Genomic DNA, 17,233 nt, shown 5'->3' on the forward strand with positions numbered 1-17,233 from the left:
TCCTTTTCCTTGACCTCTAGCATGCAATGATTACAGGTAACTCTAAGCATAAATAAATTACCTCCTGATGGAATGTCTTGCAAAGGTGACCAAGGTTCATCAGAGGAAAATCAACTCCAGTACAATCATAAAATGCAGGTAGATAGATAAAGGCACTACCCAGGGCTTGAAAGGCCCAGATTATTAGGACTGAAGCAGGACTGGTATTCTGGAGATCTCGTAATGTGAATATCTAACTGGGATTCAAAAAGCAGGAGGGTGTGGGGCTGGGGGTGGGAGGGGAGCATGGTTTTGATTGGGATAGAGCCTTGGGCTGCAACTCTGGAAATTCCTGGCTCTGCCACTGATCTACTATGTGGCCTTGGGTAAGGGCAAGTCCTGGGCCTCTGTTTCCCCTCCCACCCTTGTCTGTTTAGCCTGTAAGCTCTCCAGGGCAGAGACTGGCACTTACAATGAGTTTGTTGAGTGACTAGCACCACAGAGCCCTGAAGCTAGCTGAGGCCTCTGGGCGCTTCATAAAAATAATAATAATAAGAGAGAGAGAGAGAAAGTCAGAGGGAAATGCGCTTAGAATTCTCTTCTGCAGTCCAGGGCCTTGTCTACGATGGGTTTTTTAGCCGCCAGCATAGCCATAGGATGGACATGGTTTAAACTGGTGCAGTGCAGCTTACACTCATGCCTATTGTCTCCACTTCTTTGGGACTTGGCCATCTGGTTGTTCTGTAGGCTTGAGCTGGCAGCATCTCAAGGGCATGCACGGACTGTGCCCATTGCTCAGTGAATGGAGACAAACACATCTGCAGAATGAAGAAGATATCATGGAGTATCACTGTTTGTTTTCCGAGTCGGGTGCTGAGAAGGAAATGGGTCATGCTGGCTTCTTGGTGCAGGTAACCAGAACACACTTACTTTCCTATCCCCGGTTTCAGAGTAACAGCCGTGTTAGTCTGTATTCGCAAAAAGAAAAGGAGTACTTGTGGCACCTTAGAGACTAACCAATTTATTAGAGCATAAGCTTTCGTGAGCTACAGCTCACTTCATCTGAGGAAGTGAGCTGTAGCTCACGAAAGCTTATGCTCTAATAAATTGGTTAGTCTCTAAGGTGCCACAAGTACTCCTTTTCTTTTTCCTATCCCCTCGGGGATTGCTCACACCCATTCTTTGCATGGTTGGGAAAGCTCCTTAATAATAGCCTTGTTTTCTTGGCTTCATCTGAGCTGCTTGTTAACTGTTAAATAGTTAACCCCTCCTGTTGTGATTTCAACAGAAAATATTTGGCCTCTTAGCTCCATAGCCACTCCTCATTCTCTACCAGTGTTACCCACTAGCACTTTCCTGGATACAGCTAACTCCTGGGTTCAATTCCTGCTTCCGTGAAGAAATTACTGGTGTTAGCAAATAATAATTTTTACTGCAATATTCCCAGTCTTTGGTGTTTTTCTTAAAGGCTCAGCTGCTGAAGGTTTGGATTAGGAGAGAATCTCAGAACTCATTTTAAAGAAAAAGGGAATATTTCTGGTTGGTGAGAAAATCTTGAAAACGTGACCCAAGTACAAGCTAAAGGCTCAAAAACCACAAGACAAAGTCAAAGAACCTGTTGAGACCTGTATGCACATGCCCAAGTGCTCAATGTTCTGACAGAGGAAGTATTTTCAGGATCAGATCCTAAAGGAAATAAGTACAGCCAAAGAGCTACCAGGCATCATTCTCTAGGATTTATCTGCTCATTCCTAGATTCCAACACCAGAAGAGACAATTGTGATCATCTTGTCTGACCTCCTGTATAACACAGGCCAGAGAACTTCCCCTTGATTATCCTGAAACTACTTACCCCAAGGGCTGTCAGCAGATGATGTTCCTTTTGACCATATCGGTGACTATCTTCAGCCACAGCCAAGTGATAGGCCTCTGAATAGCTTCTTTCCCATTCCCACAAGCTCCAAATAACCATAAACCTTGGAATAAGACTGAGCAACTCACTTAGTTTTCTGCAGACACTCCTGTGGGCTTGCAGATGAGACTTGGACTGAGGAAGAGTTTATCACAGCAGTGTATGTGATAAGGAAGTGCAAGGCTATATGCAAGACCTTTTAAATCAAGGATTCCATCATCATTTTTAGAAATAATGAAAGCTCTGTTAGATAATCTAGGTAGGTATTATACCCATTTCAGAGATGGGTAAATAGAGTGGTTACATGATTTATCAGTAACACAGAGTGGCAGACACAGAACTAGAACTCCAGGAGTCCTGACTTCCAGGCCTCTGCTCTAACTACTAGATCACTTCACAATGGCAAGTGTAGCCCATTACTATGCAATAGCCCCAAGGCAGCAAATGGAGTTTATCTGCCCAAAATGTTACATTTCTCAGTTCAAAGAGGTCCCAACACCGTAGTAAAGACACTGAGTAACCCTCTCCCTGCCACACACGCTTCACAAACTGCAATGATAAATATTTATACGATTTAGATTTTAAGTCTCCAAATAGCCTCCTGCATAAATTATACACATTTGGAAAATCGTGCAAACACCTATTGCCATGGCTGGCTATGGCAGCTCCTTCCTCTGTTACAGTACAATAAATAATACATGTTTGCAAAATATCCTGAATATGTATTTCCCAATTTGCATGTGCCTCTGCGGTGCTGCTTCCCTAAACATCGAGAAGAACTCAATTCCCTGCTAGGGTTTTCATTGCTTATTAAAGAAAAAAGAATCAAAGCACAAAGCATGTGTCCATATAATAAGACTTTGACTTTAACTCCTCCCTACCCCAAAGCAAAGACAGTCTATATCAAGCTGAAATACAGTCACCCCAGGCTCAAGAGAGTGAGCTAAGGATTGCAGGGCTCCTTGGACCACATGTGATCTTGGTAATAGTGATGCTCATTTAACCTGGGCACTGAAAGCTCATGTTTAGCCTTGCTTTACCCATTACTGAATTCAATGGGATTGCACAGGAGCTCAGTCAGGGCAGAACCTGGCTCTGGTTTTCTGGACACTGGTAAAAGTCAGTGTTCAAAAGCAGAATGAGGTTCTGCAGGGTCTGTCCACTTGCTTAGACCAGACCGTCTCCCTGGCACACCTACCACATTAATCCCACCAACACTGCTAAATTCTTCCTTCTACTCAGAGAGCTTGGAGAATTTCCCTGCCTCAGGTGTGTGTGATCTCATATGCTGTTGCCAAGGAAACACCACATCCTGAGACTAGAGTTTGGCAAGTAAAAGAAGAGGGGGCTTGTTTTGGTTTGGTGTGTGGTTGTGTTGTTTTGTTTGTTTGGATCATATCGTGTGCAAAGACATATTTGCACTTTTTAAACCTTCCTATGCATTGTTTTTGGGGGGAAGGGCATAGCTTTCCACCCAGTGGTTGTCAAGGGGACTGCTCACCTGCTCAAAGCTAAGCACATGCTTAAGGGCATTGCTGCACGGCCACCATGAAAGGCCTTGCTGTTGTGAATATCACCCTGAATGATTCAGGATCTGACGTACTTTAAAGTTTTCTCCTCAACAAGAAAAAAAACAGCTTTGTTTGATGCCTTCAATGGCTATGACAGGTTGTTTGAACTGTACATAGCAACAAAATGCTTATGTGATACATTTCAAGGGTCAGCTTCTGCTTTCAGGGACCAGCTTATAAAATCTATAATGTGTATGGGAACAGAGTGTATAATTAGAAGGAAACACCTTTGATCAACTACGGAGTAGCAAGTAATAGCTACTATTAAGGATGTATCAACAAGGCCACTTCTAGAAACTGGGGAAGACGTTGCAGCATGTCTCCAGGAAGGAGCTCGGTCCTTGCTAAAGTCATTTTAAGAAGCCTCTTCTGCGGAAATAAAGGGATGAACATAAACAAGAGCAAGCTGAATTCTGGTACCATTTCAAGCGTAGACAAGCCTTAAATGTGTGAACTTAATGTAGATTTGTAGCATCCCATTAAATCCTTGTGTGGACGCTCTTCTTCAGAAGTCAGGTGGCCTTAATTCAGTTTACCCTAATTCAGTTTGGAAATGAATTAAGCTAAACTGAATAAAGGCCACATTAATTCTGAATAAGAACATCCACCCAGGAGCTTAATGCAGTTTAAACAACACACTTAAATTCACACATTTAGTTGAGTCGGATTAATGTTTTTCGGCGTGTCCCTGTGTAATCAAGCCCCTAGTATCTGTCATGAGCAGATCAGGGCCCCATTGCATTGGGAAGGAAGTGTACAAAAGCATGGAAGTAAACAGTGCCTGCCTGAAGAACTTGCATTGACACAAGACTGACAAAGGAAAGGTTATTATCCTCATTTTACAGATGGGCAAAGTGAGGCACAGAGAGATTAAGTGATACAGCAGGTCAGTGGCAGAACCAGGAATTTAAACCTCCAGAGCAGCAGAGATTAAAGAGACTGGGACTGTTCATCTTAAAAAAGAGACGATTAAGGGGGATATGCTAGAGGTCCATTCAATCATGACTGGTCTGGAGAAAGTGAATAAGGAAGGGTTATTTACCTCTTCACATAACATGAAAACCCGGGATCACCCAATGATATTAAGAGGCAGCAGGTTTAAAAGAAACAAAAGAAGTACTTCACACAATGCACAGTCAACCAGTGGAACTCATTGCCCGGGGATGTTGTGAAGGTCAAAAACATAACTGGGTTAGAAAAAGTAGGTCAGTTCATGGAAGAGAGGTTCATCAGAGGCTATTAGCCAAGATGATCAGGGATGCAAACCCATTCTCCGGATGTCCTAAGCCTCTGACTACCAGATGGTGGGACTGGATGACAAATGTTCCTTCCCTCTGAAGCATCTGGCACTGGCTTCAGAGGGAAGGAACATTTGTCATCCAGTCCCACCATCTGGCACTGGCCACTGTCAGAAGACAACCTACGGGGCTAGATGGACCATTGGTCTGACTGAATATGGCTGTTTCTGTGTTTCATGTAGCTTTCCTGAGTCCTAAGCCCATGCCTTCATCACAAGACAATCTTTCATTCCTGAGAGTGAAATGGGTTAGTGAGTGCTTTTGCTCATCGTGCCAGGGCCCCCCCCCCCTCCCTGCACACTAACTGTAGAGAATGGGCCATATCCTCCAGGGCAGGACCACATTTCACACTACACCAGTGCAGTAGAGTCTGCCCATAAAGCCACTTAGGCAGCTCAGGGTCAAGCCATCCCCTCTCCCCCACCCAATACCAGAATGCTTCCCCAGCAGCCACAGGAGCTTGTATGCAGCACCGGACCACCCTGTTGCAGGCAGAGCAGGCAAATGGAGCGGCGGGGCTGGGGGGGAAGGAGATGTGGTTGTGAGGCTTCTCTGCTGCACTGATCCTGGGCTACATCTCATGGCTGTCACAGCACAGCCTTGGAGCTGCACTAACATGTCACAGAGGCAACAGGTAGCCCCAGGACCAGGCTGTGCACCTTCATACAGTGTGGTATCCCCACGCTGCAGTTTGGCAGCCCTTGAGGATCTGGGCTCCCACACTCTGCCTGTCAAAATACTTCCATCTCCTCTGGCCCTTAATAGCCGTCTTCCAATTACCTCGCAATAAAGAGACACAGGACAGGGCGTGAGTGGTAAATTATTCTGTTAATTTAGAATTCTTGATGAATGCCACATTATTTTAATAACATTAATTATTCATTGATCGATTAAGCATGTGCATAACTGAGGAGAAGTCTCTCCAGCTGGGAGGAAGAGCTGGAGAGTTTTAGAGTGTTTATTTATGGCTGGGCCACAGGTAACTATTTCAGGGATTTCCATTCTGTCCCTTTCCAGGGTGCGATCCAGACCAGTGAGGGGTTGTGTCATCACCTGCCCTGCACCCTCGGGTGCCTAACAATGCTTTGTTTTTCTTGTACCTGCCTTCCTGGGGTGCTCACAAGCAGCAGGCAGGTCATACCTGAGTGTCTATGGAAAGCCACAGCTCTGGTCCAGCAACATTGACCCCAGCAGCCTGTCAGCAACACACCAGCCACACTGTGCCTTCCGGCAGCCTTGATTGCCACTTGCAGGGTGACCCCAACACACTCCCTGTCCCAGATTTTCCCCAAAAACATGTGTTCTGCACCATCCAGCCCTCTCCTGGACAGTTCAGATATTAAAGGTCCTTTGCCCCTGTAAGGGGCCAATAGCCAACCGTTTGGTACTTTAACTGGAGTTACCAAATAATTCAGTTTGAACAGAACACTGGATTGGTTTTTATTAAAAAACAAAACAAGTTTAATTAACGACAAAGAGAGAGAGTTACAAGTACACGGTATTAAAGTCAGAAATGGTTACAAGAGAAATAAAGAGAAAACGCTTTCTCGTAGCTAACCTTAAACTAGACTTGGTTCAAGGTAAAACCCTTACCACATGTTCCCAGCAACAGGGCTGACCAAAGCCTCAGGTCAGAGCCCCTCCCAACATCCAAAGGCTAGTTCCTTTGTTTTCTTAGGCAAGAGAGTAAGGGAAATACCTGGAGGGTTTTGCTCCTGACTTTTAGAGTCCAGTCCCCCTTGAAATGCATTTTCCTGAGGGTTACCTCTAGATAAAGTGCCCTCCCACTGTGAGGCCAGAGACATGGAGTCTCCTAGTTACAGAGGTTCCATGTTGTTTGCTAAAATTCAGACCGATCTGTTCCTGGCCCCCTCCATTGCCAAAGAACAGCCACTTGACTGGCAATTGCCAATATGACACTTGGCTGGAGGTGTCAGCTTGTCCTTTCACTTTGAGAAACAGATGTGGCCCCTCCCCAGACTTGTCTGGTAATTTCAGCTGACAATGTGTCCACAACTCTTAATGTGCATTTCATACAAACATTGCACAGGAATACCGATGACCAGTGTGTTAGTTTATAAATGATACCTCCCGAGGCATATTTTGTATAAGGATTATGATGACAGTGTATAGGGTGTGAATGCCGGAGTGCATTCCATTACACGTTCCCTGGCTTCACATCCTCTCAGCTTCCCCAGCTACTACAAATAAAGAGATGCTGATCAATAACTACAAAGAGATGCTGATTTTCCTGTGTCTTCCCCATCCCTTGAGATTATACTGGACTAGATCATGGACGTTTCCCCAGGAAACCATTTCCATTAGGATGAGCTAGAAAATCATGGGATTTTGCTCTTCTCTTGCAGTTTTCATCTGGGGGGTCTCAGTGCATATTACAAATGTTAATTAACAAAGCCTCTCAAAACACCATTGTCCATCCCAATTTCAACTAAGGCACAGGATCGGTGTGTCCAAGTGTAATGCAATCCGCGCGATTCTATGAGGTCACACAGAAACTCAACAGCACAGCCAAGGATGGAATGCAGGAGTCCTGAATTCCAGTTGCTAGCCACTGCCCTGTATTTCATCACTCAGTGGTATTTTCTAGCCCTACTTGGCATTATTCCACATGATAGTCTTTCTCCCCGTGCAGCTCCCAGTTGGTGGGATGCATGCTTCCGGCTTATGTAGCTCGAGTCCCACCCCTTCCCATGTGACATGAAATTAGATAATCATCTAGGGGGAGAGTTTCAAAGGAGCCTAAGGGACTTAGGAGCACCACTCCCTCTGACGGTCAGTAGGAGCTGGGAGCCTGTCTCCCATAGATCCTTTTGAAAACTCCAGCCTCAGATGCTTTTGAAAAATCTTCCTCCTAAATTCTAGTGCACTTAAATACATTGTTAAGTGAGGTGCATGTATGGGGCCAGCATCTGCTTTCAGCGTGGTGCAAATCTGCAGTGACTCCCGTAATTGATTAGACAGCATTTATCAGAGTTTAAAGGGGAAGAATTTGGGGGATTCTCATGTTAAAGCACTGGCAGTTCCTCACTGCCCTTTAGCCCTGATTCAGCAAAGCGCTTAAGCATGAGCTTAACGCTAAGCATGTTTTAAACCCCCCTCAATTAGGGCCTTAATTACTTTCAATAGGACAATGCTGGGGGAAGAGGAACCTAAGGGACCATGGACAGGTTTCTTTGTGCATCCAGAAAAATGACCCTGGGGCAAATTAGTCCTTTAGTTGCACTCACACAACCCCAGCCGGCCTCAGTGGGTAACTGCAGGTAGGATTTGCATGCAGGAATCGGATCTTTAAACAGGCCTGCACATGCAGGAGCGGAGCAATGACTGCAGCCTGGTTTGAGCATTGCTTATTGAGGGAAGGAGCAGGACTTCAGCCTGCACAGTTGCTGCGGTGCTGTTTCTAAGACCAGCAGCCCTCCACAGCCACGTGTCTACCGCTGCTGACTCTGGAACATGGGAAATTAAATTCTCTAATTCCCACCAGTATTGGTGGGGGCTTAAAAACTGCCAGGTACAAAACGCCCCCATTATATGCAAAATAACTGGAAGCCTCAAAAAAACAACCTGGGCACTGGAAAGGGGGGAGGGTGCAGTAGAGGGAATGAGCAGGCATGTGTGTAAAATACAGATAAGAAAGCAAATCCAAGCTGGCTTCGTTATCAGCCCTTCCTATTTCTCTGGCAAGAACATATAATTTTGTGCTGTAATAGCAAGGCTGGTGTGATTGCTGCCACCTGTGAATGATACTGCTCTAGCTTTCCTCAGTATAAGTCTCTAAAATGGGAATCCTGGAATCTGTTCTTTAGTTACCCCTAGTTTTCCCAGCACTTGTCTTAGCACCCCTTTTTCTAGAGCACACAACTTTCTGAAGCACATCGCTGAGCTAAATAATAATAACGTCCTTTGCATTTTTGAGAGCCTATCACAAATATTCTCAGTTACCCTGCAGTACTTTGAGTTAGGCAAATACCATCCAAGTTTGTACACGTGAGCATCCGAAACAGAGCGGTTAAGGGATTTACCTGTGGGCACAGAGGGAAATATTGCCAGAATCTAGGCCCCAGTTCAGCAAAGCATTTAAGCATGTGCTCAAGTTGATCCTTATTCGGAAAGCATGTATGTGCATGATTACCTTTCAGCACTCCAGTTAAGTCAGTGGCAAAACTCCAAGTGACTTCAGCGGTGACAGGATTTTACTCATGGGACTTTGCTTTGCTGAACAGGGATGGACTGATGAGAAAGGGCCCAAGATTAGAAAACAGGAACTTCTGATCCTCATTACTCTGCTCATACCACTAAACCATGCCACTTTGGGTGAAATTCTCTCACAGCAGTATGCACACAGGAATGAGAATCATTAAGAGCAGCACTATCACCCCAAACTCTTTCTCCTGTTGTAGTGTTTTGCCCTAGCAAGAACTAGACCAAAGTTAACAAACACCTCCCATTACATACCCTGATTTTCACTTGGCCATAATTTTCTCAAAAATCCTCCAGTGGACTTAAACTTTCCATGATTGAGGTCTCCACATCATTGTTTTGCTTTGGAAAGTTAGTGGAGATAAATACTCACTTTGCTTTTTTTAAGAAAAAGGGAAAATAAAGTTTTAAGTGATTAAGAATTAGTTTTGTTGCATACTTAGTACAAGAGTCCTGATTCAGCAAAGCACATGTTTAATTTTAAGTATGTCCTTAATTCCCATTCATAGAATCATATTACACATCACAATTTATTAAATGCACACATCGTGGAATGTTATGTGAGTTTCTAATTCAAGACAATTTTGTAATACACCTATAAGCAGGAGCAGAATTAAACTTGCAAATTCAAGTTTAAATCTGTATTTCCTGATTTTGTATACGTTCCAAGTATATGAATACATAATGAAGGCTTTTTGCAAAAAATAATGTGATCGGTAGATATGGAAATAGATATTATTGAAATAGATCCAGACTTGTGAGATTACAGAGATGTTTATTCTATCACTCAGAATTCCAAAAGTGAAGTTACAATTCCAACATCCTAGAAAATAGCTTTTCTAAATACCTAATAACTTCCCTTGTTCTGAAAAGAACAATGCAGTACATTTAGAAACACATTGGCATTTCATTTTTTCAGAAAAACCCAAGTTGCACCTAGGTAGTAGTTCATTTTTAATGATGCCCTTTGGATAGTAGCTCTACCTTGTTCCCATTTTGAACATTCCATTTCATCTATGAAAAATACCGCTTTCAGCACAGCTCTCCAAGTTCCGCCACTTTTGACTGATAGCAGGAAATTGAACTGCACTAAGCACACATTAGAAAATCTGATAAATATTCTTGGGACATATAATTGAGGTTTAACCGAAGCATGAGTTTTTCACTCCAAGGTAAAAATTTCTCCTGTTATTTATCAGGAACAGATTTACTGTTACAAACAAGGATGACAGTTAAGATAAATGTTGACTTAAGTTGTACATTTTCTTGTAACCTGTAGCACCTCCTTGTCTAAAAGTGCTTAAGTCACCAGCGTGCATGTCTGTAGATAGAGCTGGGGAACCCTCTGAACTTATTGTCTAATTGATTAGCTATTTGCCCCACATTTTCAGGTTTAACAGTGAACTAAAAGATGGATATTTAATCCTTTTGCTTGATTTGAAATTATTGGAAGAGTATTTGATCTAAGCTCATGAACAACCCATAGACTACCAAGTTCAGCTATGGGTATGTCTACACTGCAGCCATAGGGTGTGATTGCAGCTGAGGTAGACATACCTGACCTAACGTTAATCTAGCTAGCTCAGGTACTGGTAGCAGTTAATCCATGGCAGTATGGACTTCAGAGGGCTAGCCGCAAGGGTAATTACCAAGGTTCTGGGCAGGTTTATAGAGCCTGCGCTGAATTGTGTGCTGCTGTGCCTTAACTGTTCCAGCACCTGAGCTAGCCACGTTAATGTTGGCTCGAATACCTAGATACCAGGCACGTTTGAGAATGGCAAGTTTATTGCCTGTAGGCTATCAAAACTCATTGCTAACTTGCAGCTGATTTGGAATTGGTGACCTAGTGAAGCGCAGCTACGCATTCTACTACCACCCCCTGAAGGTGGCCATTTCCCTTTTCAGTCCTATTTTTAAGATCTGGCACAATTTCCTCTAAGCTCTCTTGGAAAGAGAGTCCCAGCCCTGGAAGTTTCTACACCAGTATGCTTCATACACCAGTCTCAAGATCTCAGAACCCAAAGGTACCTGACTAGTGTCACACGGGAGATCCAGGGACTGACTTCCCACCATCCTGCACCGTGTGTCATAATTTACATCGGATCAGAGTGGATGTAGAATGCTACCAGAATGAACTGGGAGTTGACATCTACTTTCTCCCCTGCAAAATGGCTACTCAAAATGCAGGGCAATGGAGAATTGGACCCACTTGCCTTGGTTCCTAGAGCTAACCATACTACCATGCATATAAGACACAAATGGGTATGTTCTTACAGGCAGCCATATCGTTTGTCCTTAGATATTATGAGGAATGAGGATCATGGGGGCAGGGTAAACCAGGCAAGGACAGTCATACTCGCTGCTGAATGTATTGCTTGTCTGAGTGACCAGTGTTTTGAAGTGAGCTTTACACAGACGGACACACAGATGTCACAGTGATGATGGGTGCCACGTGAACTCCTGGACCAGGACCCCATTGTGCTAGGCACTGTACAAAAAACAGAACAAAAAGAGAGTCTCTGTCCAAAGAGTTACAATCTAAGCCATGATATGTACCTATATTGCTAGCTAGCTATTGCATCTAAATAACAGTTCTATCTGAATAACATTAAAGTGATTGGTAGAACATTCTTCTTTGCTTATATGCCTGTCTTCTCTCTTTGTGAACCTTTCATTTTCATAGATGTCGTTCTGTGGGTGAAGCAACAAGTGATCATGCTTAGAAATTTGAAAACGTGTTGGTCTACTCACACAACTTTGTGAACAAAGAATGGCTGGTATGAACCATTGTTGTGTTAAATGAACAATACTACCTGGGAATTTTTAATGTGCACCAGGTCAGACTGGGTTCTGGATTTGAATGCTGAAGTCTCAGCCCTCCTGCAGCACCTGTTCTATTAAACACCAGTTTTCAACTGTGCAAAAAAGCAGTTATTCTCCACCACACAGCAAATGCTAAATTCAAATCCAGACTCCGTGCCTCATAAATTTTCATCCCAGTATCACTTCTTGTTCTTTTTACAGAATTTTTAAAATGTAGGTTATCCTCTGCATTTTAACTAGACGTGATTGTATCAAATGTCTGAATTTTACAGCAGCTAACGTGGATCTCAAGTTTGATGAACTGATCTCAGGTGAGATAATTGATGGCAGTTGTCTGCTTTGTCAGTAAATCAAGGGTTGACATTTCCCAGATTTGTAAAGGTATGATGTTACGGTGAAGAAAAGTGTTCACTTGAAAACCTATCAGGCAAGGTTAGATTAATAAGCAGTTTTAAAAAATTGTCCCAACTTAATGGTTTTGGAACATCCAAACTCAATTCCACTTCACTGATATTTCTAAGGGTTTTTTTTAAAAAAGGAACTCCAGAAGTGTGTACGAGACATTTTATGGAATATTCTATCCATGTGCTTCTTTGCTTTACAATAATTGAAATTTACATATATTTCCATGTCATTTTATGCCATAAATTTGCATAGATCCGGATTAAAGCTGTTCACATCGGAATGTGCTGCTCCCTGGATTCCCCCTTCCTACTGAGCGACACAGAACAGGACTCATTCTAATTCCTTTTGGGTCTTGTTCTCCACGGCACACTGCTTCTGTCCATCAACATCCCATATTGGCATGGGTGGAATGTTAGGGCATATCTACTTGCTCCATTAAGCAACAGACTGGTGCGTGCCCCCTCTGCCTGCATGTAATGGAATGCATCATTCACTCTGACGGGCATTATAGGAAGTCTGCTGGTGGAACTTTTGTAATAAAAGTCAATTGCCTCTGCTTGGTAGAGCTGCATGCTTAGTCCTCTCTATAAAGTCAGCCTTGACTGGTGCATCTCCAGAGTGTTTCACCGCTTTAATTATTCCATCGTCATGTATTAGTTGAAAGGAATAGCCTCAGTAAGTGAGACCCAACAGAGTCTGAAGTGCTGGGGAAAGGACCCAATTAATCCTGCACATTAATACTCTGTTCATGTATTAAATACTCTAATTATTAGTTATTTATACAGGGCTATAAAGTACATTTACAAAGAAATAAAATATTATTGGCCAGATCCAGCGGGACTGACCATTGGGCACCCAGGTGCACCTTGGGAAGATGGGAGCAGAGATAAGACACTGCAGAGGTTTCTGTTCTTGCACTCATTTTTAAAGACATGACCTAAGTCAGAAGAGAACTGCATGACCATTTCTCAGACTACACCTAATACAACTCTACAGTAACTGCCCATATCTAGCTGAGCACTAAACTGTATAGACTCCCATCCACTCTAACCAAACATCCTGCAAGTTCCTCCCTCGGAGTCAAATGCAATAGAAAACTCTTCCCATGTAGAGAGGAGCAACTATTTAAACCTACAGTGCTTCACATTGCACACATTGTTGAATGGATTTCATTGGAGGGGTGGACAAATATTTGACACAACCTGGTTGAAAGAAGGTGCAGTCCTCCTTTCTGTCACTATGAACTCATGCTAGCCCAGTCTGGAGAGCCCTGACTCCCATGGTGTGCAGACCTTCGGAGCTAGTCCCACTGAAGTCAATGGAAGGACTTTTTTGAGTAACTGCTCATGATTTGGGAGGGAGGGATCCATAACTTGTCCCTCTGTGTTTAAATATGGGCTGACTGCTGCTTGTTCAGGGGTCACTCTATATATACAAGCCAGGTACAACTGAGTAGCCCAGAGGAATCCTATTGTGATTTAAGGGGTATGTATGGTATGAATTATAATAACTTTTAAGATTCTAGTAAGAAACTGATGGAAGCAATAACACGCTAAATCTCTCCTAACCAAAGGAGAGATTTGTTGTTGAATGCATTGTGCTCTATTTTCCACATTATTAATTTTCCTATAAAGCCACTTTAGCAATTGCATAGGAAGGGTGTTCGGTGCCATGTTCTACATCACAGTGGAATTCAGTGAACCAGGCACCAGTAACAGATGCAAAGGAGCTCGCAGCCCAGCACACGCAGCCTAGCAGCACCTAGAAAAAACTGCATGTTTGTATTCCGTTCCGCCAGCTTTTCTGTGTCAACCATTTCCAGGCTTTTCTCTTCCTGTTTATTTAGTGAAAAGACAAGTATTTTTCAGATGATGCCCCCACATAATTCAGGATGGAGCCTGCATACTACATGGAAAGGGAAAATCAAAGAGGGAACAATTCTAGACATTCTTATACCATGTAACTCTCCTTACATTTCAGCCAAATCATTGGTATGTTGATTCACTCTGCTTTTTTTTGTTTGTTTTTTGTTTTTTGAGCTATTCTTACCACTTTAAAAGCACAGATGGGTCCTGAAATTAACACAAAAACCCTTCTTGTGCTGGCCTGAGAATAGTTATGTGTTGTTTTTTCAAAATGTGAAAGTAATTTAGGGTCATGGTTAGCTAAACCATAATGGTTCGCGGCAGTTGGAGATGTCATGAATTTAAATGTGACATTTAGCAAACGCACTAACCATCTGGCCCTGTTAAATGTATACAGGGCACCTCTCTGCTCCTCACCAGGGAAATGTTCGTCGAATTACACTCCGATCACCATGAATAATTTGTTTTATAGACCCAGTCATCACAAATCTGATTGAGTGGAGCTTTTTGAATTGGGAAGCTGACTTGCTGCCAGTTTTTCTGTGGACAGTAAAATGACAGTAAAAAGTTAGAAATCATTTCTGCACCCCAGCTGAGATTTTCATGGAACCGAAGGATGTTGATCTCATGGAGCCATCGCTTAAGCAATGAGGCCCTGGTGGGTCATTCACTGGGAATCAAGCTGGACCTCTAACCATAAAGCACAGGTCTCAGCCACTGGAGGAGTGAATTACCTGAAAGCAGTTACAGGCTGGTCGTCCCTCATGTGGTCGATTCCCTAGAGACGAACAGAATAATGCTTTGCCAGTGTTACGTTGTGCATCAGTCCATGTTCCACTACCTACGAATGTTCATGAAAATTCACCCTCATGTCTCGCCAGCAGGGCTGCCAAGTCAAAACCCATCTTTCTTTTTGCTTATGGAAACCAGCTGTCGCACTTGCACAGGCAGGACAACTACTTCATTTGCCTTTTCTTGTAAAACCAGCATATGTGCACAGTAAAATACAGTCCCTGCTGGGAACAGCTTAGAATTCAAATGGACAAGGAGTCGGGAAAGGAAGGACAACCACTTCCTTTCCACAGGTGAGGAACAGAGACACTGAATGAAGTCATAGTCTGAGTCCAAGCTGAGGGCTGAATCCATATCTTCTGAGTCTAGTTCAGGGCCTTCACCACAAGACCATCTTTCTTCTCTCTTGCTTTATAGCGTTGCCCCCATGGTGAGGGCCTGTATGAAATTGCAGCTTTCCTTCCAAGAGCAGGAAGCAGAAGCCGAGGTATGTATGGCTCTCCGCAGTCCTGCGGAAGGCAAGAACACCACCTGCAGACCAGATTCATTTTGTTCGGTATTGTCAATTTTGCTGCAAGTTAATGATTTATTCAAGGTCTCGCAGCGATGGATTTTTTTATTCAGACATTTTATACACACGTTTCCCCTTGTCTGCCTGGCTTGCAATGATATGAAGCCAGACAGGCAATAGAATAGCAATGGAGGGAAAAGGAAGCCAGGTCAGCTAAAGGGTGGAGCAGTATGTTTTAATCCTGATGTACACCAGACATTTCTCCTGTAAGGCACCAACCTCCACTGCATGGGCATGGATCCCAGCGGAACAGATACATGCCAAGGGAGCAACATTCCTCATTCTCGGATGGTCTGGTGCACGCATTATGCTGGAAGGAGGTTGCTTTTAGTTCATGGAGAGATTTAAAAAGCAAAGAGCCACATTCTGCTCTTCGTCTCATGGATTCTAGTAGGTTCCACAGCTGTGGCTGAGAGCAGAACTTGGCCCAAGTATCCTGCAAAGGATTGACTCAGTTGTAAGACCATGTTAAAGGGGAAATTAGTCATTTAGCTGCTGTACCAGAGCCAGGAAGCAACTGCTAGGAATGGAGTCCCACAGTCCATGGCATTTAATCCAATGAACACACCACACCTGCGAGCTGACTGCACACCAGCCCCAGCCATGCCATTTATATGGATGTGAGTCATTTATCCACTCTTGGTATCTGCATAATGTACCACGCTGAACCTGGTGCCTTGCAATGGTCCCAGCAAGGGGAGTGACAGTTATCACCGGCCTCATTGAGGGGAAGGGCTGGGTCCTAAATTGAGGAGCAAAGTATTTCCTCCTCACAGTCAAGGCGGAAGGCTGGCTCAGATGGTCCAATTGGGCTTTTCCACTGTGAGTTTTTATCCCTTTTCTTCCCACAAACACTGTCTGTGAGAGAAGTTAGACTTTAAACATGGAAGGTTGAGTTGGTAGGAGTCTCGGCAGAGTCCGATAGCTCACTGGGCATGGAGAGTGAGTGACACCCTCCCGAGCCCTTCACGTGGCCCCCTCTGGGACAGGGTCAGGGATGTCAGCAGGGCAGCTTGCAGCAGGGGACTTTGCATCAGAGCTGTGCAAACAGCAGCTTTTGTATCCTTCACTGGCAGCTCTGAAAAATTGAAAAAAGAAATCGTGTCAACACAAAACCAAGAGTTTTTGGCAAATGAAAAGTCAAAAACCCCTTTTGTTTCAGATGAGAACATTTAAAAGCAGACTCCTAAACTAAAATAAGTTTTTGCACTTTAAAAAAATATAATTGAAGGAAATTTCTAGAGGAAATGTCGCTTCCACCCAAAACTTCCAAACAGTTTGTCATTTGGGGAATTTCTAAAGGGCTGGGATTTTTTTACTTGAGAAATGCAGAGTCTATGACACAAACACTTAGAAAATTAATGTTGGTTTGCCGAATTACTCATTAAAAACCCCCACAAGTTTTAGGCAAAAAACTTTCTCCCCGCTCCACTCTGCATTGCTGCCGTCTGTGATGCAGCTCTTCTGTGATCAAACAAAGGATCTCCGCTCTCTGGCCAGCAGCCTGGCACCTTTACCATCACATTTAGCCTGTGCCTTGGACTCTGCTCCCATGCAGGGGAGTCACAAGGAGGACGAACCTCCTTTACACACCTGTTCAGGGTACCCAGACTTGGGCACTGGGTGCCTAGGAGTAGCAGATCACCCACTTCCTCCCTCCCCAGAGCAGATGGGTGGGCAGTCGACACAGGTCTTGATGCTTGATGGCCAAAGTGGCTGAACTCACGTGGGAGGAAGGCGTAGGCCAGATAAAAGTTACTACCCCTCCCAGCCCCCCCACCCAGGAGCAAGGGGGC

This window comes from Lepidochelys kempii, chromosome 19, assembly GCF_965140285.1.
Source record: "Lepidochelys kempii isolate rLepKem1 chromosome 19, rLepKem1.hap1, whole genome shotgun sequence".
Lineage (NCBI taxonomy): Eukaryota > Metazoa > Chordata > Testudines > Cheloniidae > Lepidochelys > Lepidochelys kempii.